This window comes from Sapajus apella, unplaced genomic scaffold (assembly GCF_009761245.1).
Source record: "Sapajus apella isolate SASKATOON/1434 unplaced genomic scaffold, GSC_monkey_1.0 scaffold12, whole genome shotgun sequence".
In the NCBI taxonomy this organism is placed as follows: domain Eukaryota; kingdom Metazoa; phylum Chordata; class Mammalia; order Primates; family Cebidae; genus Sapajus; species Sapajus apella.
In genome coordinates this window covers 32,504,540-32,514,268 of record NW_022436952.1, presented here as the reverse complement: position 1 = coordinate 32,514,268, position 9,729 = coordinate 32,504,540, and the positions used below count along the sequence as shown (strand labels likewise).

Below are 9,729 nucleotides of genomic sequence, written 5' to 3'. Positions count from 1 at the left end.
CGGCTCACCGCAACCTCCGCCTCCTGGGTTCAGGCAATTCTCCTGCCTCAGCCTCCTGAGTAGCTGGGATTACAGGCACGTGCCACCATGCCCAGCTAATTTTTTGTAGTTTTAGTAGAGACGGGGTTTCACCATGTTGACCAGGATGGTCTCGATCTCTTGACCTCATGATCCACCCGCCTCGGCCTCCCAAAGTGCTGGGATTACAGGCGTGAGCCACCGCGCCCGGCTAAATTTTGTTTTTAAGTAGAGACAGAGTTTCACCATATTGGCCAGGCTGCTCTCAAATTCTTGAGCTCAGGTGATCTGCCCCCCTTGGCCTCCCAAAGTGCCAGGATTACAGGTGTGAGGCACCACACCTGACCTATCCTAGCCTTTTTTTTCTATACATATATAGTCATACTGTATAATATATTGTTTTGCATCAATTTTATACTTAACGTTTTATGAATTTTCTATCTCTTCTATAACATTTTGCAGCTATTAGATTTACCATAAATGTTCACATTCTCTCACTTTATACCTGGCTTTCCAACTTAATTTTCCCTATTTTAATAACAGAGGAGGCCGGGCGCGGTGGCTCAAGCCTGTAATCCCAGCACTTTGGGAGGCCGAGGCGGGTGGATCACGAGGTCAAGAGATCGAGACCATCCTGGTCAACATGGTGAAACCCCGTCCCTACTAAAAATACAAAAAATTAGCTGGGCATGGTGGTGCGTGCCTGTAATCCCAGCTACTCAGGAGGCTGAGGCAGGAGAACTGCCTGAACCCAGGAGGCGGAGGTTGCAGTGAGCCGAGATCGCGCCATTGCACTCCAGCCTGGGTAACATGAGTGAAACTCCGTCTCAAAAAAAAAAAAAAAAAAAAAAAACAGAGGAAATAATACATGAATATGTTATACAAAATTTTAATGTACTTCTGATCACTTTATTAAGAATGAAATTTTAAAATGCTTAGACACTTTTTGACTCACAGAGTTGATGGGCAAATGTAAGAAAAATAAATCATCACTTTGCTCTCCATCCTTCCTCACATCCTGAAATTAACTTTAGGGACAGCTAGTTTCATTTAACCTCATCAGTCTTGTTCTCCAGTTCCAGGTCCGGGAATCTAGGTCTAGGTCTTAGTTTCCAAAAGAAACTTACTTTTGTGTAAGCACATCTGTTATATGCTAGGCACTTTACCTAATTTATCTGCTTTAAGCTTCACATGCCCGAGAGAGTATCATTGTCTTCATTTCACAGATAAGAAGGTTGAGGAGACTAACCTTCCCAGTCACGTTCAGGGTAGGGATTCAAACTCACATCCAATGCCTCCTCAAACCTCTTTTCGGTGCACCACTATCCTATAGCTCCACTGCTCACATATAGGCCTAGGCTGTATCACCATTGTCCACTCTTGAGCCGGGCAGGAAAATTAGCCGAGGGGGTTTTGTTTTTGTTTTTTTCAGAAAGGAACAAGATATTTTATTATCTCTCTTTCTTTCTTTTTTTTTTTTTTGAGACAAAGTCTCGCTCTGTTGCCCAGGCTGGAGTGCAATGGCGCAATCTTGGCTCACTGCAACCTCCGACTCAGCCGGGTTCAAGCAATTCTCCTGCCTCAGCCTCCCGAGTAGCTGAGATTACAGGCATGCGCCACCACACTCGGCCCAAAGACGGGGGTTTCACCATGTTGGCCAGGCTGGTCTCGAACTCCTGACCTCAGGTAATCTGCCCACCTCGGCCTCCCAAAGTGCTGGGATTACAGGCGTGAGCCGCCGCGCCCGGCCGATATTTCATCATCTCTATGTTTACGTTTTTCAGAGAATTTCTGTGCGAGGAAACAAATCCACTGTCAGCTTTGTAAATAAATCCCTTTGGAGTAGCAGCTTATCCTCTGAGGCCCAGGTGGGCCAGCTTTGCAGGGACCAAGGGAAATCTTTGGGTCTGGAAGGCGGCAGCGATCCCCCGCCTTTGTAGAACTACCGCGCACCCCGATGACGTTACGCGGCGAAGTTATCTGACGTCAGAGCTTCCTGCCCACCATCTTTGTCCCTGGCAAAGTGGGTTTTGCGCAGTGACTTAGACCTAGAAAAGAATCGTGACGGGCAGGAAACCATTACACCACCACTCGGGCTGTGCTCTCCGGCTGCAGCCGCCACCCCCGCCCTCGCCTTCGCCTCCGCCTCCGGTGAGTTCAGGGCGGCTGCATTTGGGGTGTGTCTCTAATTGACAGGGTGGGGGACAGAGAGAAGGGGAACCCCAGGCTGGGATCGGAGACCGGCGGAAGCGAGGAAACCCTAAGAGCGTGACCGTTGAGGATACAGGGAACCGTCGGGTGTGACCGTTGTTAGGAAAAGGGTTGGAGAAAGGGTCTCCACCATGGTGGCTGTGGTGCGGTGAGGGAATCCTCGTGTGTGGCAGCAGGTAGTTGGAGACATGAGGGGAAGATGTGTTTAGGAATTCGGGGTTTAGGAGGGCGGGAGGCCAGGGGTGTGGCCGATAGAGCCTGGAGGCCGTGGGGGGGAACTTTCCTTCCTCCCCGCTCGGCGTCGTTCACTGAGAGGCTGGAACGTGTCCAGCAAGCAAAGGAAAAGGGATTCCCTCAAAGGTTTTGCTCATTGATGGGCGAACGTTGTCTCTTCCCTGCTCCATAATGGAGGTGCAAATCACTAGAATCTTGACCACCTGGGGAAAGAAGAGGCATTCACTGTGACCCTTGGAGGAAGGAAGGAGTAACCTCCAGAATTTACTCGATGTGAGACGGGGAAGCAAATGGGGGTAAATCTTAACCCGTCTTAACCCAGAATTTTTTTGGGGGGGCTCTGCAGGAATGGTCTGGTTCGGGAAAGGCTGTAGATTAAGCTGGAAGTAAAGAAACTAGAACTTTCTGTTCTTTCCTTATCATTTGAATCCAAATAATGTGTTCATGCTGCTTGTTTTCAGAGTAGTCTTCTATTGGAGGGGTTGGATGGGAGGACAGGCTTTTATTGAATTCACGCAGATGCTTCATTAAACTTTTGACTTTTATTTTTGTATTTTTAGAGACAGGGTCTTACTGTGTTGCCCAGTCTGGTCTCGAATTCCTGGGTTCAAGCGATTCTCCCGATCCTTCTGACTCGGCCTCCCAAAGTGCTGTGATTACAGGCGTGAGCCAGCTCACGCAGCCAAACTTCACTTTTGAAAAGAAAAGTGTTTGAAAACTTATCATAACCATTGTGGTTTAAGAGAAAGAGCATTAAGCTGATAAAGGCACAATGACTAAGAAAGGTGGTCTCAATGAGAATCAATTTAAATTATTAATTACCGTCCTTGTATACTTCAATTGCTTAGCCTCAGGATAAGCTTACAAAGTAATAGAAACTCTTAGATGAAGGCGGTGCAGCTCTATAAGAAAACGTGTAACACATTCCAGAGATGACTAAGCGCCCGGGTAAGGTGAGAACTGTTTGCAAGTATCTTAGCCGTTGAAACGTTGAAGGAAGCAGAAAGGATGATGTGTAATGCAAACAGCCTCACTAAACGCTGGGTGGTAAAATCAATATAAATCTAATATTGTGACTATGGATTAAGAGACTCAAGGAAGTCCAGTTCTTTCATTCTTTCTTTCCTTAAAAGATACATATTTTGAAATATTAGCTTTTTAGGCACAGGTTTGAACCAAGCTGAGCAAGGAATATATTAAATAGGACACGTTCTCCTTTCTCTTGTCCTTTATTTCCTTACAGCCGTAAGTTTTCCAGAGTTTGATGTTATTTCGGTTAAGAATTAGATGTAAAACTTTTGAACTTCTTTCCTTCTGTATAATATTAAGAAGCTACTTTGTAGTCTGTTTAAATAGAAATAACAGGTGATTTTAGCTTTTGTGTCTCATAATTTCTTATGAGCAAAATAATACTTGATGGTGCTGTTGTCTGCATCATTACTGAATATTTGATTCAAAATGAATTTGACACCTTTCATAATAAAAGATTACTGGAATGACATTTCTGCCTTACAGTTTGGTTAACTTTGGCTAGTTTTTCACTATGAGCACTGAACTGTGTAAAGCCCAACTTTGTGAATAGAAAGGTTTAGTGACTTTACAAACTAATTTAGCTTCCCAAAGAGCCATTTGAATTAAGACCGTATTAATTTTTTTCTGACCTTATTCTACCCAAGGTATTAATCTAATTTTGCTGCTCTCTTTTGGGAAACTGGAGGTAGGTACAGGAGAGGAGGGACTTTCACAATCTATATTTGGTAGAAACTAGGTTATGTTAAACCTGGATATATAATCCTGCGAAGGGAGGCCTTTTCCGAAATGCAGTGACATCACACTCTGGTCAGGGCAAGTGAGAGTGATTATGTGCTTTGACTCTGACAGCTTTGTTGGTTTAACAATGTCCTTAGGCCATACCATAAATCCCCAGAACAGCCAGTGACTTGTCTGGTTTGATCTGGTAGAAAGGTAGTGTGAGTTCAAATTCCATCATGGCTTTGCTTATTTCTCTGTCTTTCCTGAAGGAACATTTTTCCCCCCGTAGAAGCAATTTGATTTTTGAGGCACTTCAGCAAATACTTGCTTTTTTTTTTTCTCGAGCTCTATTTTGTATACTTTTTCTGTAACTTCTAATGCAGACATCAGTTTTTGCTATCCTATATTTTGGAAACTCTGGCTATGTCCATATCTAGCATAAGATTAAGTGTATCTCGTTCTATATATTTAATGAGATAAACTTATATATATGTGATTTTTTTTTTTGAGGTGAAATTCACATACCGTAAAATTAACCACATTAAGGTGAACAGTTCAGTGACATTTAGTACATTGACAGTGTTGTGCAGCAATCACATCTTCTGATTTGTTTTTATTTAGACTTTTTATTTTTCTTGGAGTTTCTTTTTTTTCTTTTTTGAAATAGAGTCTTGCTCTGTCGCCAGGCTGGAGTGCAGTGGTATGATTTCAGCTTACTGCAACCTCCGCCTCCCAGGTTCAAGTGATTCTGCTACCTCAGCCTCCTGAGTAGCTGGGACTACAGGCGCAGGCCACCATACCGAGCTAATTTTTGTATTTTTGGTAGAGACGGGGTTTCACCATGTTGGCCAGGTTGGTCTCGGTGTCTTGATCTTGTGATCTGCCCACCTTGGCCACCCAAAGTACTGGGATTATATGCGTGAGCCACCACACCTGGCTCTTTTCTTGGAGTTTCTTTTGGTTTAAGGCAAGAACCCACTTGGTACCATGTTTCTCTGCCAATATGTATAGGGAATATTTTGTTACTATTGTTTACAATAGTGTTGGTTACAAGAGTGATATCCCTTCTCTTTAGAGCAGGGACTCTTAATTTAGAACCTATGTTATGAGCTTCTAAAGATACTTGACCTTTCTCACTTCCTTGAAATTTTATGGGTGGGTGCATTATTTTCTAGTTAAGAACACTTAATGCTCACAGTGAACAGGACAGTAATCTATTCCTTGACATTGAAATTGTTAGGGGAGATAATGAAATATGTGAGCTACTGATAAAGGCATGACTTAAGACTTAGGTTAATTTATTGTTTAATAGAATGTAGTGAAAATTCCTGTTAATAATTTACTTATGCCTGTAATCTCAGCACTTAGGGAGGCCAAGGCGGTGGATCACTTGATGTCAGGAGTTGCAGACCAGCCCGGGTAACAAGGCAAAACCCCATCTCTACTAAAAATAATTACCCTGGTATGGTGGTGGGTGCCTGTAGTCCCAGCTACTCTGAAGACTGAGGCAGGAGAATTGCCTGAACCTGAGGAGGCAGAGGTTACAGTGAGCCCAGATTGAGCCACTGCACTGGAGCCTGGGCCACAGTGAGACTTCGTCTGGGGGGAAAAAAGAATTTAATCAGCTGGGCTTGATGGCTCATGGCTGTAATCCCAACATGTAGTCCCACCTATTCGGGGGGCTGTGGTGGGAGGATCACTCCTAGGCCCGGGAGGCAGACATTGCAGTGAGTCCCAGCTGGGACTACCGGCATGTGCCACCATGCCCAGCTAATTTTTATATTTTTATTAGAGATGGGGTTTCACCATGTTGCCCAAGCAACATGAGTTCAAACTCTTGAGCTCAAGTGATCTGCCTACCTCAGCCTCCCAAAGTGTTGGGATTACAGGCGTGAACCATCTCGCCTAGCCAAAAAAATTTAATGTGTGTGCGTATATGAGCTTTTTCAAATAAATTGGGTGAAGAATTCTAAGGAGGTTTTCAAATCTTAAACAAGTTTTAAAGGACTTAGAATGGCATAGTAAACATCCTAGACAGATTGTAATGGATTTGAGCTATAGCTCTTCTTTGAGGCTCAAGTAATCATTTCTGTATACTGGTTTTTCTGTTGGTATATGTAAATTCATAACTTCAGATTTATTCCACGCCTTTTATGTGAAGGATTTCTTTCTTCATTTGCCCACTTCACATTTAGTTTACATTATGAATGGATTAAATGATGATAACATTCTTTGCATTTTTGCTAGAAAGGCATTGTAAAAACATTGAATAAGACAAGCCTCTGTTCCAGATTATTTTTAATTATAACAAACAGTAAAGGAGAAATTTCTATATTCTGTAATGATATTTGTGAGTCCTAGCTCACTTGTTTTAACAAGATAATTCTGCAAAATTCTGGTACAATCTAAAGAACTATTAGGATCAAGACTATAAATAGCAATTAGCTTATTGGAAAGATAGCAAATGAGTCTAATTTCCATTAAACTGTACAAGTAGCACATTTTAGAGATCAGATTGAACCAGACGTTTTAAATTATTTTAATGTTTATCTCGCTTCCTTTTCTTTAATTACATTGATTTGTTTGGTGCTTAGGTCTGTTCTCCCAGATTCATATTTACTATTGTTTACCAAATATATTATGTCATAGTGACCTGATAATAATGAGCAGATGCCAGGATGTCTTGTCCTGAAATTGGTAATAAGTGTTATTAGTGATGGTGATAAGAAAGAAGATACTCATTTTTGAGTACAGAGGAATATTATTTAAATAAATAAATATTCCCCTTGATACAATGTCTCACTCTGTCATTGAGGCTAGAGTGCAGTGGTGAGATCATAGTTCACTGTAGCCTTGACCTCCTAGGCTCAAGCGATCCTCCCACTTCAGCCTCCCAAGTAGTTGGGACTACAGGTGCATGCCACCACGCCTGGCTAATTCTTGTATTTTTAGTAGAAGCAGGGTTTTACCATGTTGCCCAGCCTGGTCTCAAACTGCTGGGCTCGAGCAATTCGCCTGCCTTGGCTTCCCAAAGTGTTGGGATTGCAGGCATGAGCCACCACACGTAGCCCAATTTCTTATTTATTTATTTATTTTTGAGATGGAGTTTTGCTTTGTTGCCGAGTCTGGAGTACAGTGGTGGGATCTTGGCTCACTGCAGCTTCTGCCTCCCAGGTCCAAGTGATTCTTCTGCCTCAGCCTCCTGAATAGCTGGAATTACAGACACAAGCCATCACACCTGGCTAAGTTTTGTATTTTTAGCAGAGACAGCGTTTCTCCATGTTGGCCAGGCTGGTCTTGAACTCCTGACCTCAAGTGATCCGCTTGCCTTGGCCTCCCAAACTGCTGGGATTACAGGCGTGAGCTACTGTGCCCAGTCCCAAATTTTAATACATTTAAAGAAGTCAGGTACATTGGACAAAGTCTTAGAGTTTCTCAAATCAGAAAAGGTGGTCTTATTATTTAATAAAAATATGACCAGGCTGTGCCATTTTTGTTTTATTAGTGGAGCCATTTGTCATCTGGATTAATTCTCCTGGAAATTGGGATAGAAGAGTTTAAGTTGAGGCTGAGATCCCCATTGTTTTAAGTTTCAACACCAGTTTGATTCTTGTGTCTGAACAGATGTCTCAGTCTTTTGCCTTGTTTTTAACTATAAACTGACATTATTTGGGAATGCTCTTAGCTAAATCTGGATTGTTGGAAGTGAGAAAGCCACATTAAAAAAAAAATCTGGTGAAGCACGGTGGCTCACGCCTGTAATCCCAGCACTTTGGGAGGCCGAGGTGGGAGGATCATGAGGTCAGGAGATCAAGGCTATCCTGACTAACACAGTGAAACCCCATCTCTACTAAAAGTACAAAAAATTAGCTGGGTGTGGTGGCACACGCTTGTAGTTCCGTCTACTCAGGAGGCTGAGGCAGGAGAGTCACTTGAACCCCGGAGGTGGAGGTTGCAGTGAGCCAAGATCGTGCCATTGCACTCCAGCCCGGGCAACAGAGGGAGACTCCGTCTCAAAAAAAAAAAAAATTTTTCAAAAATATAGCTCAATACAGTGAATAAGATCTAGTATTTGATAGCACAAAAAGGTGGCTACAGTCAACAATAATTTACTGTACATTTAAAAATAAAGAGAATAGGCTGGGCGCGGTGGCTCAAGCCTGTAATCCCAGCACTTTGGGAGGCCAAGGCGGGTGGATCACGAGGTCAAGAGATTGAGACCATCCTGGTCAACACGGTGAAACCCCGTCTCTACTAAAACTACAAAAATTAGCTGGGCATGGTGGTGCGTGCCTGTAATCTCAGCTACTCAGGAGGTTGAGGCAGGAGAATTGCCTGAACCCGGGAGGCGGAGGTTGCGGTGAGCCGAGATCGTGCCATTGCACTCCAGCCTGGGTAACATGAGTGAAACTCCATCTCAAAAAAAAAAATAAATAAATAAAGAGAATATAAATGAATTGTTTATAACACAAATAAAGGATAAATGCTTGAGGTGATGGATACCCCATTTACCCTAATGTAATTATTGTGCATTGTCTGTTATCAGAGTATCTCATGCACACCATAAATTATATGCGCCTACTACATATCCACACAACTAAAAATTTTTTAAAATTCCGTACGTAAGTCATGGTTTGCCTCTCTAGATGTTTGTTGTGAAAGAATATTGTCCTACTAATTGAAATTTTTTTCTGAAAGAGATTCTTTTTATTGAAAGTTGCATGTATTTGAGTAGATTGGCAACATTATTTTTTCTTTTAACCTTACACTGCTTCAGAATACATGCTTTGAAGTGATTCCAGCTTGAGCTGAACTTATTCTTGAACTCCCAACCTCAGGTGATTCCAGCTTGAGGCAAGAAGTTACCAGATATTCCTGAATGGAAAGTAATTGAAGATAGGTTTTTAAAAGGTCCAGCTTTAGCTTTCGAAAGCTTTGAGGAGCTACTGTTGGTAAAATTACAAAGCCATAATAGGTTCATATTATTACTCAATTACACTTGGCCTTTAGATTTAGATTATCGACTTGAGGAATTACAGCTCTGTCACCCAGGCTGGAGCGAAGTGGTGCGATCTCGGCTCACTGCAACCTCTACCTCCCGGTTCAAGCAATTCTCCTGCCTCAGCATCGCAAGTAGTTGGGATTACAGCCATCCACCATCACGCGCAGCTAATTTTTGTATTTTTAGTAGAGACCGGGTTTCACCATGTTGGCCAGGCTGGTCTCAAACTCCTGACCTTGTGATCCATACACCTTGGCCTCCCAAAGTGCTGGGATTACAGGCATGAGCCACTGCACCCGGTCACAGTCTTGATTTTCTCTGTGTTCCTTGAATCATCAATGGTGGTGGTAAAGGAAGAAGATACATTTTTAGAAATTCTTTTCTTTTTTAGTAGAGACAGGGTTTCTCCATGTTAGTCAGGCTGGTCTTGAACTCCCAACCTCAGGTGATCTGCCCACCTCGGCCTCCCAAAGTGCTGGGATTACAGGCGTGAGCCACCGTGCCCGGCCACA

The 9,729-nt window shown here is 42.9% G+C and overlaps 1 protein-coding gene across 7 annotated transcripts in view; it reads left to right on the top strand.

The window, feature by feature from the left end:
• AP2B1 (adaptor related protein complex 2 subunit beta 1) overlaps window positions 1–9,729 on the top strand; it is a 139,498-nt gene that overhangs the window by 3,994 nt on the left and 125,775 nt on the right. For 2 of the 7 annotated variants that reach the window (XM_032280862.1, XM_032280856.1), the window contains exon 1: window positions 1,991–2,169. The exons of 1 other annotated variant lie outside the window; for it this stretch is intronic. The gene's annotated coding sequence lies outside the window, so the exon portion shown is untranslated. Of the gene's footprint in view, window positions 1–1,990; window positions 2,170–2,198; window positions 2,406–3,300; window positions 3,417–9,729 lie in introns of those variants that run through there. 4 more of the 7 variants (XM_032280861.1, XM_032280855.1, XM_032280860.1 and 1 more) reach the window with 3 other exon arrangements.